The sequence below is a fragment of the Alnus glutinosa genome, chromosome 14, assembly GCF_958979055.1.
Source record: "Alnus glutinosa chromosome 14, dhAlnGlut1.1, whole genome shotgun sequence".
Taxonomy (NCBI): Eukaryota; Viridiplantae; Streptophyta; class Magnoliopsida; order Fagales; family Betulaceae; genus Alnus; species Alnus glutinosa.
This window is the reverse complement of record NC_084899.1, coordinates 22,081,621-22,099,088: the sequence shown is the minus strand read 5'-3', so window position 1 is coordinate 22,099,088 and position 17,468 is coordinate 22,081,621.

Sequence of the window (17,468 nt, the reverse complement as noted above, 5' to 3'; positions counted from 1 at the left end):
TTACCTAATGTTAGTAACTTAGTATAATAGTATTAATGTATTAGTATATAAGTTAATTTAATTATGAATCTATGATATTAATTAATTTGTAATTATAAACAAACACATTACACATTGTTAATTATAATTTATAATACTATTAAGTCTATTATACATTTATACTATTAACTTAAATTGGAATTACATAAATTTATCTAGTAATAATGTGTAACATATCTAATGATAATATGTATATAATTATATTTAGGGGTGTAAACGAGTTGAGCTACTCGTGAGCTTACTCGAAATCGGCTTGAATAAACTTTACTCGTGCTCGAATCGATTATTAAATGAGCTATTCGTGAACACGAAAATCAAACTCGATTATTAAACAATGCAAACTCGTATAAACTCGGCTCGATTCGACTAAAGCTCGTGAACCCGCTCGTATAAGGATCGACTCGTTTATTAAGGCTCAACTCGTATATATATATATATATATATATGTTAAAAATAAGTTTTAATTTTTTAATATATAACTTATTTGTACAATATACTATATATAAGCATGAATTAAGTAACAAATAAAAATAGTCAATAAATATTAATTGGTTATAATTATTTGGTTGTATCAATATGTATATAAAATAGTAAAAGTGAATAATATTAATACTTAATTGTTAATCATATAATCATATGATATAAGGACAATTCAGATATTTAATCATATGATTCATATTATATTATTTATGCAATATAATATGACTATATGATCATATAATAATATAACATTGTGGCATATAACATGTAATTATTGATTCACTATATTCAATATTATAACTTATAAGTATTATTCTTAGATACTTATGAATCATTACATCACCGTCATCACGTGATTCAAAATCTAAGATCATATGAGCATACAAATAAAATGATTAAGTATTTAGATACTTAGATACACTGATTAAGTATGATGTAAGATTTTAAGTATCTAATTATTATTAATAATACTTAGAGTCTTAGATACAATGAATATGTATATAGATTATATACATAAGTATGAATTCATATTAATTATACGAATTATAATAACACTTTTTAAACTTAATCATATTATTCATATATAATGACAATGTAATTCATATAATCCCAAATTAAGTTATTAGAATTGGTCGAGTGGTTCAATTGGAATTACTAATGTGTTAATTATGATAATAATTTAGGTGTTATCATTAGAATTTAATCATATGATTTATATTGTGCATTTGTGCTACATAACCATTAGATATGAATCATATGATCTAAAAATTATCATTAGACTTTAAAAAAAAAAAAAGGTATTATTATCATTAGATATATAGAACCATATGAAAATATAATTATTATAATTATTAATGTTTTAACTTAATATTTATATTGACTATTGTTATATATATTTTTTTTATTTATAATTAAAGGACATAAATTTCCTACAAACCAGTAGGTAGGAAATTTAATAGAACTCACATATAAGATTGACATGTGTCCCTTAACATGTGAGAATCACATGTTGTTTTAATAGCAAGTGCTTCTTGAAAGAATTCAATGTCCCATATGACCTGACACATAAGACAACTTATTAGACTCGATCTTAATGTGGTTAATTAATCCTCCTTTATTAATTGTTGGTTAATGGTTAATTAATACACCTTAATAAAGTGTTGGTTAATTAACTACGAGAAGTTAATGTTTCTTATTAATTAATTCTAACTTTGATGGAAAGTAGAATTAATGGTAAAAGAACAAATGTTAAACTCGTATAAACTCGGCTCGACTTGAGCTTAATTGTTACCGCTCGAACTCGGCTCGAGCTCGTGATGAATGAGTTCGAGATCGGCTAGGGCTCGTGATGAATGAGCTCGAGCTCGGCACAAGCGAGCTCGAGCTCGGCTCATTTACACCCCTAATTATATTGAACGGATCATATGCTTATATAGTTATATAATTATAAACTTATAGTTGTATTCATATGAATCTAATGATGATCAAAGGATATGATCTATATAAGATATATCATATAATTAATAAATTTTTATATCCAAATTGTTGATTTGAATTTTTGAAATTTCAAGCCCTAAACGTGTCGGGCAAGAGGGACGGGTCAAGCGATACTCAAGTCGAAAATTTCGAGCCATAAACGAGCCGGGCGGGCAAGTCGGTCCGATCAGGTCTTAAACGAGCCGAGCTCTAGAGGCCTCATACAAGCCGGGCGGTTCGGTCTCTGAACAGGTCGAGCTTACGAGCCACCGTCGAGTTATGTCGGGCGAGTTGGGTAGGTATCACTAATTAATCGAGCGGATTTCAACAGTAACGAGCGGGTTTCAACAGTGCCGAGCTCGAGCTCTGATCGGACTAAACCGGGCGGGTACCGAGCGGGACCTCGAGCCTAGTCGGCTTGCTTACAGCCCTATGTGGGAGTAAAATGGGCTCACAATGTTATATATTAATTTTTGTCTAAATTAGAAGTATTATTTTTTGCAGGTTTTTTTATATTCTTAATGAAATCCAAAAAATTATGAAATTCAAAGGGTAGCTAGAGGACTTCGAGACGAGCTTTCTGGCCTTTGAAACGACCAAAACGGAGTTCGTTTGACCCTATTTTCATTATTTCAAAGTTTAATGTCTGTTTGAACTTTTTATTAAATTAGAACTATAAACGCTTTTTAATTAATAAATATTTATATATATTGTTTTACCTTATCATTACGTCTTAAAATATAATTTAACACATTATATTTTATGTATTAAAATCTGAGGCGCTACATAGGGTTTTTTAGTTTTTATGGCGCAGGGACGAAACAAAATGGTTTTTTTTTTTTTTTTTAATTTAATTAAGCATAAGACCCGGTCCCAGGTATAATCGGGTCTTGTGAAATTAAGAACTCGGGACTGGGATCGGGTACCCTGGGTACCTGGTTTCCCGATTTTTTGAGCCTGGTTAGTGCCTGGATTTGGTTCCGGTTTGGTTATAACCAGCCCGGATTTACACCCCTAATCTCCCTCCTTATTTTTTCCAAAAAGAGAAGAGAAAATATGTCAACATCTTTTTAAAACTATTACCAAATAATTTTCATCATTTTTTTCTCTCAAAAAAAATTTAACCTTGTTTTTATTTTATATCACATTGCACTTTTTATTATTATTCAAACAAAAAATTCACAACAAAACTCTTTATCAAACGACCCGCAAGAAGAAGATCTCTCTCTCTCTCTTTTACTAGATAGTGATACATTAATTTTAGCAAAAATCACTATATCCTCTTGAAGTACAATCACTTCCGCGTTTTAGTTTTTAAAGTTTAGTGCATTTGATCTTCACAAACTACCAAATTATGATAATTTAGCTCATATGTTAAGTTTTTTCGTCTTTTTAGACGAAATAGAAGTCGCTTGTCTTCTTAGTCTCTAAGCTCCTGAAAAGATCTAAATAAAATTTGCAAGCCACCTTCTTTAGCCCAAATGAGGGTGGTCAAGCTATCCTCTTGACCATATGGCTACTCCCAAATGATTTGGAGGTGGTCCTGGCCAACCCCGTGCCAGCAATATGTGGTAGCTCCACTATACCCAATTGGGGATTTAAGAGAGAGAGAGAGCAAAATGCAAACATGAAAGTGTAAAAAATAATAAACAAATCATGTGAGTAAATATTTTTTTGGGATTAGTTAAAAAAGAAAAAAAAAAAGAAAAAAGAAATATCATTTCAACAGTTGAAAGCTATAATAAATGAGAAATGATACTGGTACACAATGTTTACAACAATGTTACAACAGTCCTACGTGGAAAGTGGGTTTAAACGTTTTTTTTTTCATTTTTTTCAGTTTTTCGTCAAAACCGGTTGGAGGGGAAATGAAATTTCATTTCCCCCCAACGCACCCGCCCTCTCTCTCTCTGAATTCTCTCCGTACAGTCCCCGTCCTAAATCCGGCGTCCGGCGTCCCTCTCCGGTCCTTTACCGGAGTTATCCTCCTCCGTCCGTCGGAGACCGCCGCCCGCAGCCCCTCTCTCTCTCTCTGGCCGGATCTGCCTCCTACGCACCTCTCTCTCTCTCTGGCCGGATCTGCCGGATCTGTCCATCGGAAACCGCCGCCCGCAGCCCCTCTCTCTCTCTCTGGCCGGATCTGCCTCCTACGCACCTCTCTCTCTCTCTCTCTCTGGCCGGATCTGCCTGCTCCGTCCGTCGGAAACCGCCGCCCGCAGCCCTCTGTCTCTCCCGCTCGCTCCGGTGCCGGTCGTCCCTGTCCCTCCGGTAACTCTCTTTCTCTCTTTGAAATTATTGTTTGATGTTAGTTTTTGTGTGGTTTGCAATTATGTCTTTCTGATCTTTCAGTATCTAACTTGACCAGAATGGATAGACAGCGCCGTGAAGAAGAGCAAAAGAACAGTTCTTCCAAGAAGGCACCTGAGGCAGAGCAGTCCATTTTGATTAGGGTGTGGACTTATGACTTTCTGTACAATAAATTGAAGGCTCAAAGTTATGATATTTCAGATAAATAAGTGCTTTGATGTCTTCATATCCCTCAAATGCATGATGGAATTTCCTTTTAATTTGGATTTACAGCTGTATTCTTGGTTCCACTTTGTAGGCCACCAGTCCTCAAACAGGTGAACAAGCTCGAGGAAGCTTAAAATTAATGAAAGACAAATCATAGAATTGTACATAGAATCATAGAATTGGAGTTGGCTATTTTTTGTGAAGCATCACCTGAATTTTCTAAAATACTTTCAAGAAGTGGATGGTTTAAATTATTTAAAGTTTCTCTATTTGATTCAAGATTGGTTTGGGCTCCTGATATGGTCATGCATCAGTTTATAAAACTCTAAACTGAAAAAAGTATCTTTGGGATTTAAAAAAAATGATATTTGCATATTTGAGTTTCTTCATGGCTTGTCTCTTTTAGTAACTGAATTGCGCTAGTGAAAAAAAATGGTTTTTGAAGCAGATGTTGGTGAACAGTGATGGTAGAACTATGGAGATGGAATAAATGTTTTACACGATATAGGAGCAACTAGATGATCATTTACTCTTTAGGAGCATTCTTTTCCTCAATTTACTCTTGAAGTTGTTCAATCTATGTTCATTGTGATTGACTTGAATTTGAATTGCAGAAAGTGAGGATGGGAGAGTAGTTAGGGAGTTTGCAGTATTGCTGGATGCTTGTGAAGCTCATCTCGACAAGGTGAGATCCCCATACTTTTAGCATCATATGATGAAGTGTAATAAAAAAAAAATGATGTCTTGGTTTTTCAGAGTGGCAATACAGCTTGGGATGTAGATGAACACCATCAGGATGAAATTGAACTAGACAACTTCATTGAAGATCAAAAGAACATCAACATTTGCTCATGAAGAAGATGAACCAAAGCAAAAATTTAATTGAAGATCAAGGCAACGTTGCAATGTATTTTGTTGTGTTTTGACACTTTTGTGCTGCTTTTTTTTCTTTTTTCTGTTTTGTTCTGTAATGTTTTACCTCCTTGCAAAGGCAACATTGAGCCCAAAATTATCAAAGTCTGGTTTTAGAACCACAAGTAGACATGTGAATATGTTCAAGATGAAATCACGTTCACTTTGTCATTGTTCATTTATTTCTCTTTGTCTTGGATTTTCCTTTGAACCTCAAACTCCATTTTTTGTGGAAGACCATATGGACAACCCCAAGATATACACATGTTTTAGGCTTTATTGACCTGATTACCTGAGATTGGATATGCAAGAATGAGGTGCTTTGTAAATCTTCATTCTTCTTTGCTTAAGGTTTGAGTTTTATACAATTATGCCTTGGGCTATTGCAAAACAAATTTTACAATATGTTTATTTAAATTTCAAGCCTGTTTCTTCTTTTTAGTCTACTATATTATTCTTAATGGAATTGGACTCACTTCATGAGCAAAAATACATGTAAGAGTCTCAATAGAATTAGAGGTCCACCATTATTACATTCCTCAATTTCTTCCTAGCACTGACATTAACATCAGCCTACCAATTTAGCATGACAATGGATGGTTTCGCCACCAGCGCCATGTCATTGGAGGGTACCTGATTAAAAAATTTCAATCCATCAAATTCATAGTTAACATAAAATTGGTAGAATTATGAATTGCTATTTCTCATTAATCCAAGTAGACAATATATGTACACAAATATTTACAGAGCATCGAAACAACGTCGCTGAAGTAAGTCGACATGTCAGAAAGTCTACCAACTACATATTGCTGGACTACATTTACACCAAAATCTTCCTACAGAATCCTTTTTTTCTTCCCCTTTTCTTCAGATACGATTTGAGCTGCGAAAACCAGGGCCTTGTTCGAGTGGGTTGCATCCAAACAAGCCTTGAGTTGTCCCACCATGCTCCATCAATTTTCCTTTGTACAACTCTTGGCTGCTACTTGTTCCAAGATGAGGACTCTCGTCTAAATGCTGCCACATAGTAGTATTCCATGCATCCTGTGGAGAAAATTAACCAGAGGTAAAAAGACAATTAATTACAATTTAAGACGGATTACAATCAAAGCTTGAAGAAATGGACTCCCAATTCAAAGTCTTACCCATTCAATCGAAAGCGACAATATCAAACTCAAGAAAAAGTGCAAAACCCAAACAGCACTACAAAAACTTTAACAAACAACAAATCAAAGTGAATTCAGCTGCAAACCATATACTCCCAAGTCCCAATCAAAGTCTCAGCTCTGCTCTCAATCATCCATAGATTGCAGTGAATAGAGAAATAATGGGGGGGTGAAAAGTCATAGAAATACACACAAACACACAAACAAACCAGCACTAGAATAACCGTAAAATGATAAATGAGACATCACTAAAAGGGTCATTCGTCAAATTTACAAAATAATGCATCATGAAGACCATTATTCTGATTCAATAAATGTTAACTAACACATACTACTAATTACTAAAATGTGACAAAGCTGTTGCAACCAATAAAAAAAATAATATATGAGATAACCAAGTATCAACTATGAAAGAGACACAAAAAAACCAGCTCTTTATACAAGATCAAAGGAAAACTTGGACATTAAAAATGAAAAACTGAAGACTCTTCAGTAAGGACTAGTTCGAAAAATAGGCTTCAGCTATGTGATAATGAAAAAAACCGAAGACAGATGAGATGGGGCTGATTTCCAGGACACTTACTACTAAGCAATGACAAAGAGAAACAAGGAAATCTTGGTCCAGTGACTCCACTTTAGCACACTCCAATTTCAAATGCAAGGACACTTACTACTATGGAGGGCCAAGACATACAAATTGAACAAATTCGATTAAATACCAAAGTGGCAACGCCCGTGGTCAACGAAAAAAAATTGTCTTGCTTCCAAACTCGGCCTTGTACATATCTGACCTTTGGCTTGGGTTGTATTTTCTAACTCTACCTTTCATGGCTTGGAAAGTCTCACCCCAAAAAGAATGAAACAAACACAGACGAAAAAAAAAAAAAAAAAAACCCCAATCTGCAACACTTATACTTCGTTTTCTTTAACAACAACAAGCATTTCGGAAGCAGAATATGCAACAAATTTCAGATTTGTACAGTGGGAAGAGATGCAGATAGGGATGGATGAAGCAACTCAAAAAAGCCAAAAACAACTCAAAAAACCAAATCTGTATGAAGAAGAGAAAATCCAAATGAAAATCGAAACAAAACAAAGAAGATCTTACGATGGATGGGTCGTCGGAGTCGTCTGCGGTGGTGGTGGTGGTGATTCGGCTTGGCTCGTCACCGGCAGTGGTGGCCCGGCTGGGATCGTCGTGGCGGAACGGTCGATGGGTCGTTGGAGTCGTCAGAGTTGAACGGGGGATGGAGGCCGGAGATGGGATAAATAGTGATCCGGCGGGAGAGAGAGCGGGGCTGGGGGCGGCAGATCTGGCGGGAGAGAGAGCGGGGCTGGGGGCGGCAGATCCGGGGGGAGAGAGAGCGGGGTTGGGGGCGGCAGATCCGGCGGGAGAGAGAGCGGGGCTGGGCGCGGCAGATCCGGCGGGAGAGAGAGCGAGCGGCGCTGGGGGCGGCAGATCAGGCGGGAGAGAGAGCGGGGCTGGGGCGGAACTCCGGTGAAGGACCGGGGACGGACGCCGGAGGCCGAGAGAGGGGGTGCGTTCGTTCAGCTTTGGGGGGAAATGGAATTTTTCATTTCCCCCCAACCGGTTTTGACGAAGGCTGTGTGATATTAAAAAAATGAAAAAAAAGGTTTAAACAGTCTTTCCACGTAGGACTATTGTAACATTGTTGTAAACATTGTGTACCAGTATCATTTCTCATAATAAATACTTCATTGATTGATTTCGTCGTTACATCACCTTAAATAGTACCAACACGTATTGAATAATCGATAAGAAAGAAGTACAGTTAAAGACAATGAAGAATTCAAATATCCACAATTTTTAATTTTTAATTATTTGGCTCCCATTTTCTCTTTTTATTATTACTAGTTGCTTGGCATATACTAAAAGTGGCCTTCCACATCGAAATTTGTGATGCCCACAGCCGATTGCCCACGTAATTGATGGATGCCAGGATCACGCGCACTCGACGCCTACGATTGCAAGTTTCGTAGATTAGGTTAATTAGATGCAATATATATATACATATATTAAGCAGTGGCCCCACTATAATAATTGACATAAGAGTAAAAAATTTTGTACAACTTTTACATAATTTTTATACAACTTTAACTATTTTTTTTAATGATTAATCATTTAGATTTATTTTCCTACATGTGAGCCCTAAATATTCAATTATTGATCTTAAAAAAAAGTTGTGTAAGAGTTGTGTAAAAAACATTACTTTTAACGTGTTATTATTTATAGATAGAGTAGAATATTGCTCTGAAAATAACGAGAAGTCGAGAAAACAGTGTAGAATATGACCCTTTTTTTTTTTTTTTTTTAATTGTGTTAATTGTTTTCATTAAACTATCAACAAATGTTAATATTCTCTCTAAAGCTAGTAAAAAGAGAAAAATAACCTTAAAAAAGTTTTAATAAGATAAATATATTCTTATAAATTTGAAAAGAAAAAAAAAAAAAACTAAAGCTAACATTTTTTTTTTTCGAAAGTTTTTTTTTTTCGGAAAGATTTAAAAAAAAAATAAAATTTAAAAAAAAAAATTAAAAATTTAAAAAAAAAAAAAAAAATAAAGAAAAAAAAAAAAAAGAGAAAAATGAAAATTCAAGGGTGGCTCAAACTGAAATTATATAAAACAAAATCTAAAAAATAATTTTTCAGTTTTTTTTTTAAATTTAATTTTTTTGTTTTGCTTTTATATAATTTTTATAATTTTATGTAGAATATTTTTGTCATTTTGGAGGATATTGACATTGTTTGGCTGTTTAGGGGAGACATTAACACAATTGGTAATTTAGATGGCACATTGACAATTATGTGATAGTTTAAAGGGGCATGTGTGCTTTTTTTTTTTTTTTTTACAGCCGCCCCTTGTAGGGTTGACAATTTAGGTTGTTGGATTTGGGTCAAACCGCTTGATCCGCCAATCTGAACCTAATACGATTATTAATTGTGTTGAAACCCGACACGACCCAACTTTTTAAAAGATTTATTATTATTATTATTATTATTTATTTTAAAAAATAATATGTTTTTAAATATTTTTTCATTTTTTATTCTCTTGGATGTCGGGGAATCATGCATTTTGTTTTAAGAGCATTTTTTTTTGTTTATTTTTTTTGTTTATTTTATTTTTTTAAAAAAAAAGTCAAGAACTTCTGTTTTTTTTTTTTTTTTTAATAAGTAAACGAGTTGACGGGTCAACCTGCGAGTGAACAGGTTAACATGTGACCCGAAAACTAAACAAGTTGGCGGGTCAACCCGATTATATAATCGTGTAGGTAAACAGGTCAATCAGTCAACTCGTTTAGCTTAAACCATAACCGTATAATTTCATATTGTGTTCGTGAATCGTATCAAATTTGCGGATCATGTCAAAAATTATCAACCCTAACCACTTACCTTTTTTGATGGTCGTACATCTACCTCTCTTTAATTTTGATGGTTGTAATATATATATATATATATATATATATATATATATATATATATATAAAGCAAAAAAGTTAATATCTAAAAGTCAAAGATATAAATTTTCCTTACCTATTTGAATATTTTTCCTCCCATTCTTGAAGTTATAAAATGCCATATTTTTTTGTTGGCGTGTCTACTTCAAACCCAAAGGAATGAAAGGACTCAAACGAGAGAAAACTCAAAATCGACTCATAAAAGAAAATCAAAGAAACCGATAAAAAGTGGGGCATGAAACAGGTTGAATGCGACACACAGGGCGGACCAACCCATGTGCCAGCGTAGCAGTGCTACTGATCTAGCCGCCATGGTCCTAGCACTTCTGTTTCATAAACTCCTTGCCCCGTTTAATAACCCTCCCCATTCCCCTTATTTTTACCTTTCCCAAAAAAATTAACTCAAAACATTCTTAATTTTTTTTACTTTTTATATCACATCAACAATTTTTTATTATTATTTAAATAAAAAAATTCACTACAAAACAATTTTTTTTTTTACTTTTTTATATAAATTCTTTCTACTTTATATCACATCAATCCCTTTTTACTCACACTCAAAAAAAATATTCTCTCATAAGGGAAGGGGAGGGGAGGAGAGGGGTCCCCGCCCCTTTTCCCCCCTTATCAGTACGATGATCAGATGACTGAAACGGTTGGCTTCTTCTATAAGCTAACATTTCAGTCTATTCTCATTTTACCCCTAACATTACAATCTATTCCCTTTTTTTTTTTTTTCCTCGTATTAATAGGTTGAGGGTAAAACAGGAATAGGATGAAATGTTGCCTTTTTATTCCTATTTATTGAAAGATCGGGGTAAAATGGGAATAGAAATAAATGTAGAATTCTTTTTCAAACTCCCACTACTTTTCCGTACCGACACAAAAAAAAAAAAAAAAAAGGAGGAAAGGGGAGAGAGAATTACTAAGCATGGCCCATTTCTAAAAAGACAAGGGGGATTATGTTCCCATAAAGGAAAAATCAAAAGAACTACATAAATGAGAAACGATGAGAATGCAGTCAAAAAAATAATTCATTTGTCACTTGATGAGTATAGAAATTTACACTTCGGTTGATTTTATGAACTGTTTATCTAATAAAAAGTAGAATAATAAAATTAATAACTGAAATAGTAGATGCAATTCTCCAATTTTATATAAAGGTGGATAATTGGAGGACTTGAATAACCATTAAATGATCCACCTTCAAAAGAAAAAAAGAAAAAAAAAAAAGTTAATATTGCATTCCGACGGTATAAAAGCGTAAGCATCACGAATATTTTTGTTTACACATTTCTCGCTCTTTGTGTAACCAAATTAGGAGAAGTGATTTACAAGGGACGGAAAACGTCACCCGTTCGTTTTTTTTTATTAAAAAAATATTTTTTATTAAAAAAAGTAACCACTTATACGACATTAACGGTCATCTTTTTCTTAAAAAACATTATTTTAATAAAAAATGATGGGTGGGACCGTGGGGGATGGCAAACAAAGAAATGATTATAGAAATTGCAAATGCAGGATATCCACTCAGTACTCACCCACCGCATGTACAAATTTCTTTCGAAGTACTTCAGCCCAATTTATAAAAATATTATACCTATAGAATTACATATTTTTAAAATAGTAAAAATAAAATTGGAACAGACACAAGTTTTCTTTTTTAATTATATTTTTATTATTTTAAAATATATATTTTTCACATGTAAAATAAATCTGTGATAATTTTATAAATGTAAACTTCCTCCAACTTAATTCCGAGAAAAACTATATAATTACGGTATCCATCTAAATATAAATAATGATTACCAAGTTGAGAAAAAAAAAAATAAAAAAACTATAAATAATGATAAAAAAAATAAAAAAACTTGGTGGGGGCACGTTGCTTAGAGAAATGTTAGAAATGCACCTCTCATTCCCCCTTTGTCTCCTCCTTTTCTTTAAAAAAATTGATTTTAAAGAAAAAGTTGTTTCTGATGTCATATCATAGACAATTTTTTTCTTAAAACCAATTTTTTTATTATGAAGGGGGATGAATGGTGCATGTGTAGCATCCCTCCGCTGCTTAGCAGGAACCAAATGCAACCGCGCACCTGTCCCCTGTTTTTAGCCTGAGCACCGTCCATATTGGAAGCCCCCATCTATCCACCTACTCCCATACGCTCTCACAAACGCACAAAACGCGACAAAAAACCAGCTCCTCAGCCGCGAGCTCTTCAGAAAATGACAAACTTCGGCTCCCTGAGCGGAGACCTGACAGTGCACATACTGTCTCTTCTCCCAATCCCAACCCTCATCAGGGCCTCGGCAGTCTGCAAGCACTGGAACTCCATCATCTCCTCTCCTACTTTCCCCTCCGAGCAAACCCAGACCCGCCCTTGGTTCTTCCTCTACGGCCTCCACAACACCTCCTCAAAGAACCACCAGTCATTCGCCTTCGACCCCCTCACCAACCTCTGGTTCCGCCTCCCGTCCTCCTCCTTCCCTTTCCCTTCTTCCGCCTCCTCCTCCTTCCTCGGCTCCCACGGCTTCCTCTTCACCACCGCCCCTACCTTCTGTTTCTCTCCTATTCTCCACCGTCTCTCCTATGTCTTCAACACCTCCTCTCTTAACTACTCTCGCGTCAACCCTCTTCTCGGCGTCTTCTATGCCAACTCCATATGAGAAGGCCAAAATTAAATGACGGTAGGCTTTCACTCCACCAAATATATAACCAAGTTCCAACGTACATACGTCAACCCTTACCTCCATAATATCCATTAATATTACTCATCAACCTGTAAGTTCACCACATTCTTCAATATGATTGTTCCGTCAGTGTAACTTTCTCCAAAAACTTAAACCCAAAACAAAATTAGTGAGATAGGGTTAAAAAGCTTGACTTGTATAATTAAATGGGTTGACTTATATAGTCTTATATTCATAATTCAGCACGACCTAAACCCCACACGCGCGCAAACAAGAATTTTCCGTCAATTACAAGCACATATTTCTGTCACTCGTGCAGAACAAGCAATATCCATGCCCATCACATATGGTGGACACTGTTCATTTTTAATTGACTAAAGCTCATTAGCAAAAGTATAACGTACGTAAAAACCTCTTGTGTTTATCTTATTTATTTACTCTTTGTTTGTTTCCCTCTAAATTGACCTCGTTGCTACATGCTAGCTGGACAGTACCCATTACCCAATTACCCGTGTTATTAGCGTCCAGAAATAATTTCAAGTGAAGTCAATAAGACTTTAACGCATGGACGTAGGTCATAAGTTGAATCGCTTTAATTATATCTCTCTTTCTTAAATTATGTGACTGATTCATATTAGGCTAGGAATCAGTCACAAGGTCGATTTTACTTCTCATGGAGGAAACAAAGTTTTGCCAATAAGCGAGACCACATTGTCATCATCCACTAACACAGATGACCAATGTGGCAGCACATCAGAAAAGAAAGACAAGCTCAAGGGGGACAAAACCAGAAACATGTCCAGAATGAAGGAGCTGCTGAGATGGGCTGCTACTGCAAAATCAGAGAAGGGAGGAAATTTCATTGGTCGAAAGGTAAGTTACTTAACCTCATGATTCAAGACTAATTTCTTTGTTCACTTTGTAGATTTGATCTCACTTTGTCATAAAAAAAAAAAAAAAAAAAAAAAAAAAAAAAAAAAAAAAAAAAAAAAAAAAAAGAAGAAGAAGAAGAAGAAGAAGAAAGATGGAGACAAGGTTCGAAGTTAAGACATTTGCTTTATAATAACACATAATTTAAGAAAGAGATATATAATTAAAGTGGTTCAGCTTATGGCTTACGTCCATACGTTAAAGTCTTATTGACTACATCTTTCCTTGATAATTTGATTGCATACAAGACTTTATTTATGGAGAAAGAGTTTGAACGTTACACGTCTCTTCTACTTTTACATTAACAACAATAAATTTAATCTACACAAACCATCTTGTAACTCATGAGTTCTTGTAACTTTTGTCTCTTGAGTGCTTGTAGCTTTTGTCTCAACATGCTCTGATACCATGTTAAAGTACTACTTATCTCGAAAGTTTAAGCTTATATTCTGACAAAACGTATGATTCTTCGCCTAACAATTGGATAAATTTTCAATGGCGATTTTTCAGTTAAATATTTTACGTATTGGGTCTTGGGGAGTGTTAATTCCTACTAAAATTAAGCAAAAGTATATGTTTCAGGTTCTGTATTTTCGAAATCGTGGCAACCTTAAAGCAGTCCCAGATGATGATCAACTTAGCAATGATTCTCCGAAGATCAGTTTCAGGTGGGATGTGGAAAGCTGCTCCACCACTTCCTCTGCCTACTCAGCGTTTTCTATATACGGCTTCCTCCTCTCAAATTGACCATCATACCCTGAACGTTCCATCATCATCAAATTCAACTCCTTTTCAAGGCCACCATCATACCACTTCTAGAAAAGGAAATTGGATCACCACCGACTCCGACTGTAAGACCCTTTTTCCTCTATTCATTTTTTATTGCCGTTAGAGGTATTACAGTAAATTCTTTACAAACTGAAGTGATAGTTTACGTGACACTTATCTTGTTAGTCACTAAATTGTCAAATTTTATTGGTTAATTTTTTTAATTATTAAGATATTGCTACGTGAGTTTGTAAGGAAATTGTAGTTCCCAAATTGTTTTCCTTCATTTTTTTTTTTAATTTTTTTTTTTTGTATTTTTCAGAAATAAAAATAAAATGCTGGGCCTCTATGCAACTAAACTTTTTTTGTTTGTTTCAATTTGCGGTTGTGGTGCTAGAGCTATGAAGAAGAGAGTTTAAAGATGATCTTCCAAGGTTATAAATCAAAATCAACTGCTTAGAGCATTCACATTTGGCTCAACAAATTTACTCTCAATTTTAGTTTTTTTTTTAAAAAAAACCATGTTTTTCTATTTTAGCTACCCACTTTTTTAAGCATGTATGTGATCCGGCTCTCTATTCTAGCTATCAACTTTCACTATTCTATTTACATATTTATTTTCGAAGATTTCTTTATTCTTTCTTTGAGAGAAGAGAGAATGTTAGAGATTTTTTTAATGCTTTTTTCACATTTGGTGAGTGAACCAGTGCTCACCAAATGTTTCAGCATTTTGCCGAGCCAGGTGTTGTTTATTTTTTAAATCTTATTTTAGTATTTTGACTATGCAAAATGACATTTGAATTATTTTGACTAGTCGGATGAGAATGGTCAGACTGTGTATGACAAGCATTGTTAGAGATGGTTCTTGTTCATTCTATAGTTCCTATGAAATATAAGAGGAATTTAATGTAACATCAATTTAAGGGCCATGAAATGTACCTACATAATGAAGATGGCCTACATGGTGAGAATGTAAGTCCAAACACAAGATTTTTATAGAGGCAATTTGAGGGTTTTGTTAAAAGTAAATAACACTATATATCCCCCATTGATGTTAAGAAATCAGTACAACAATAGGGAATTTGATCTTCTGAGCCAACAAAAAAAAGGCGAATTTGATTTCAAATTTCTGAAACTTGTTCCGACGGTGGCACAATATATGAAGAAAATGTGCTAACGTAACGAATAAGCAACAGACTGAATTGCCAAAACGTGAGTGAAAGCCGTTGCGTGCTCGCATAGTAATTTGGTGGCTGCAATAATTCTACTCAAATTGTCAAATCAAAACACACAGAAACACGTGTTTGTGAACTTTAGGTATTGGAGGGTGCTAATAGTTTTGTATCATCATGGTTTTATTGGCTCTATTAAAGTCTCTATCCCGTTACATAATATATTTTCCATATAAATGTGATTAGATATGGTAAGAGTGCCACACGTAAGGGAGTAAGTTAATAGTCTCACATTGTCAAGATATACTTGAGTTATGGGCTTTATAAGTTTTGAGCAAACATCTTCCCTTAAGATGCCTTTTGTAGAAGAATAAGGCTCAATAGACTATATCAGAGTTATAAGGTAACGCCATTGTTCGATCCAAGGGTCCTATGAATTCTTTTTTTTTTTTCTTTATTCTTTTATTGCCTTCTCCTTGATAGTCTGCAAATCTCCTCATCATAGATTTTGCATAATTAATTTGATCAAAAAAAAAAATCACTCCATTGTTTTGTTTTTCTTCACGGCAGAACCTGTTTTTGCTTCTCTTTTTTTGTTTTTCTTCATTTCTTTTTGGTTTGCGTTTTGTCAAACAAGTCGTGTGCGTGAGTTGAAGATAAGTTTTACTCCAACCCACACCACCTGTGATCTCATTTGGAGACAAAACAAACCAAAACCTCTCATACACAGCAAGCATCAGATCTTGCTTCGTTACTGTTACTCTCCATAAGGCCCAGCCGAATTCCACCCTTCACAGCCGGGCTCGGTCTCTCTGCCGCCGACCACGTCTCAGATCCGGCACCTCCTCCTTTGATTGTGGAGGCCCAGCGTCGGCGCCCACTTCTCCGGCCATCCATGGCCTGTCGCAAGTAGAGCTTCTCCTCACCGTCACAGTCACCACCTTGCCGCTCCTTCGCCGGCCATCCATCAAGCCCACGGTCCTCTTCAAGGTTGCGATCGCATTTACTCTTATTCCTGCGAACTTCTTGTAGCTGTTGTTCGTAAAGACGATTATTGCTCCTTTGGTTGTTATTCAGAGAAAAGGTGTGAAAAAAATTAAAAATAAAATAAAATAAAAAAAGAGGCAAAAATAAATAATAATAATAATAAAAGAGGCAAAAAAAAAAAAAAAAAAAAAATTGCCTATAAAAGAAGCTAAAGTTGCCAACATTGATTTGGCCCTTTGTTGGCCCATTACTTGTGTTCGACCCTTATGGTATTGTTTCAAACTTAGACCAATTTTAGCCTATTATAGGCTTTTATATGGCCCATAGTTGGCACATTACTTGTAATTTGGCATTTATGATTTTGTTTTAAACCCATGCCTATTTCAGCCATTAGTTGGCTTTCATGTAAGGTCCATAGTTGGCCCGTTCCGGCCCAAAAGTTGCTAATGTTCAAGAGTCACCGATGCTTCCAATTCTGGCGCCATCACCTCCTTCAATGCTGTGTTCAGAAGCAAACTCAAGATTTCACAAGTTTCCACATTGAGTTTAAGGGGGAATATTAGATAATATATTTTCCATATAAGTGTGATTAGATATGGTAAGAGAATATATGAGATTGTATGATTTGATTGTAATTGATTATAATCAAATCAGAACAATCAAACCAGAATTGAATACATTCAATTTTGATTTGATTTGATATTCTTTCATACCTTTTTGTACTCTCCTTATATCCCTATAAATATGGATCATTTGTATTGTAAATTCATCAAGATAAATAAGAGTAAAATGTAGTCCTTTGGGCTTTATTTTGTGAACGTAGGTCATAAACCGAACCACATAAAATGCCTTGTCTCT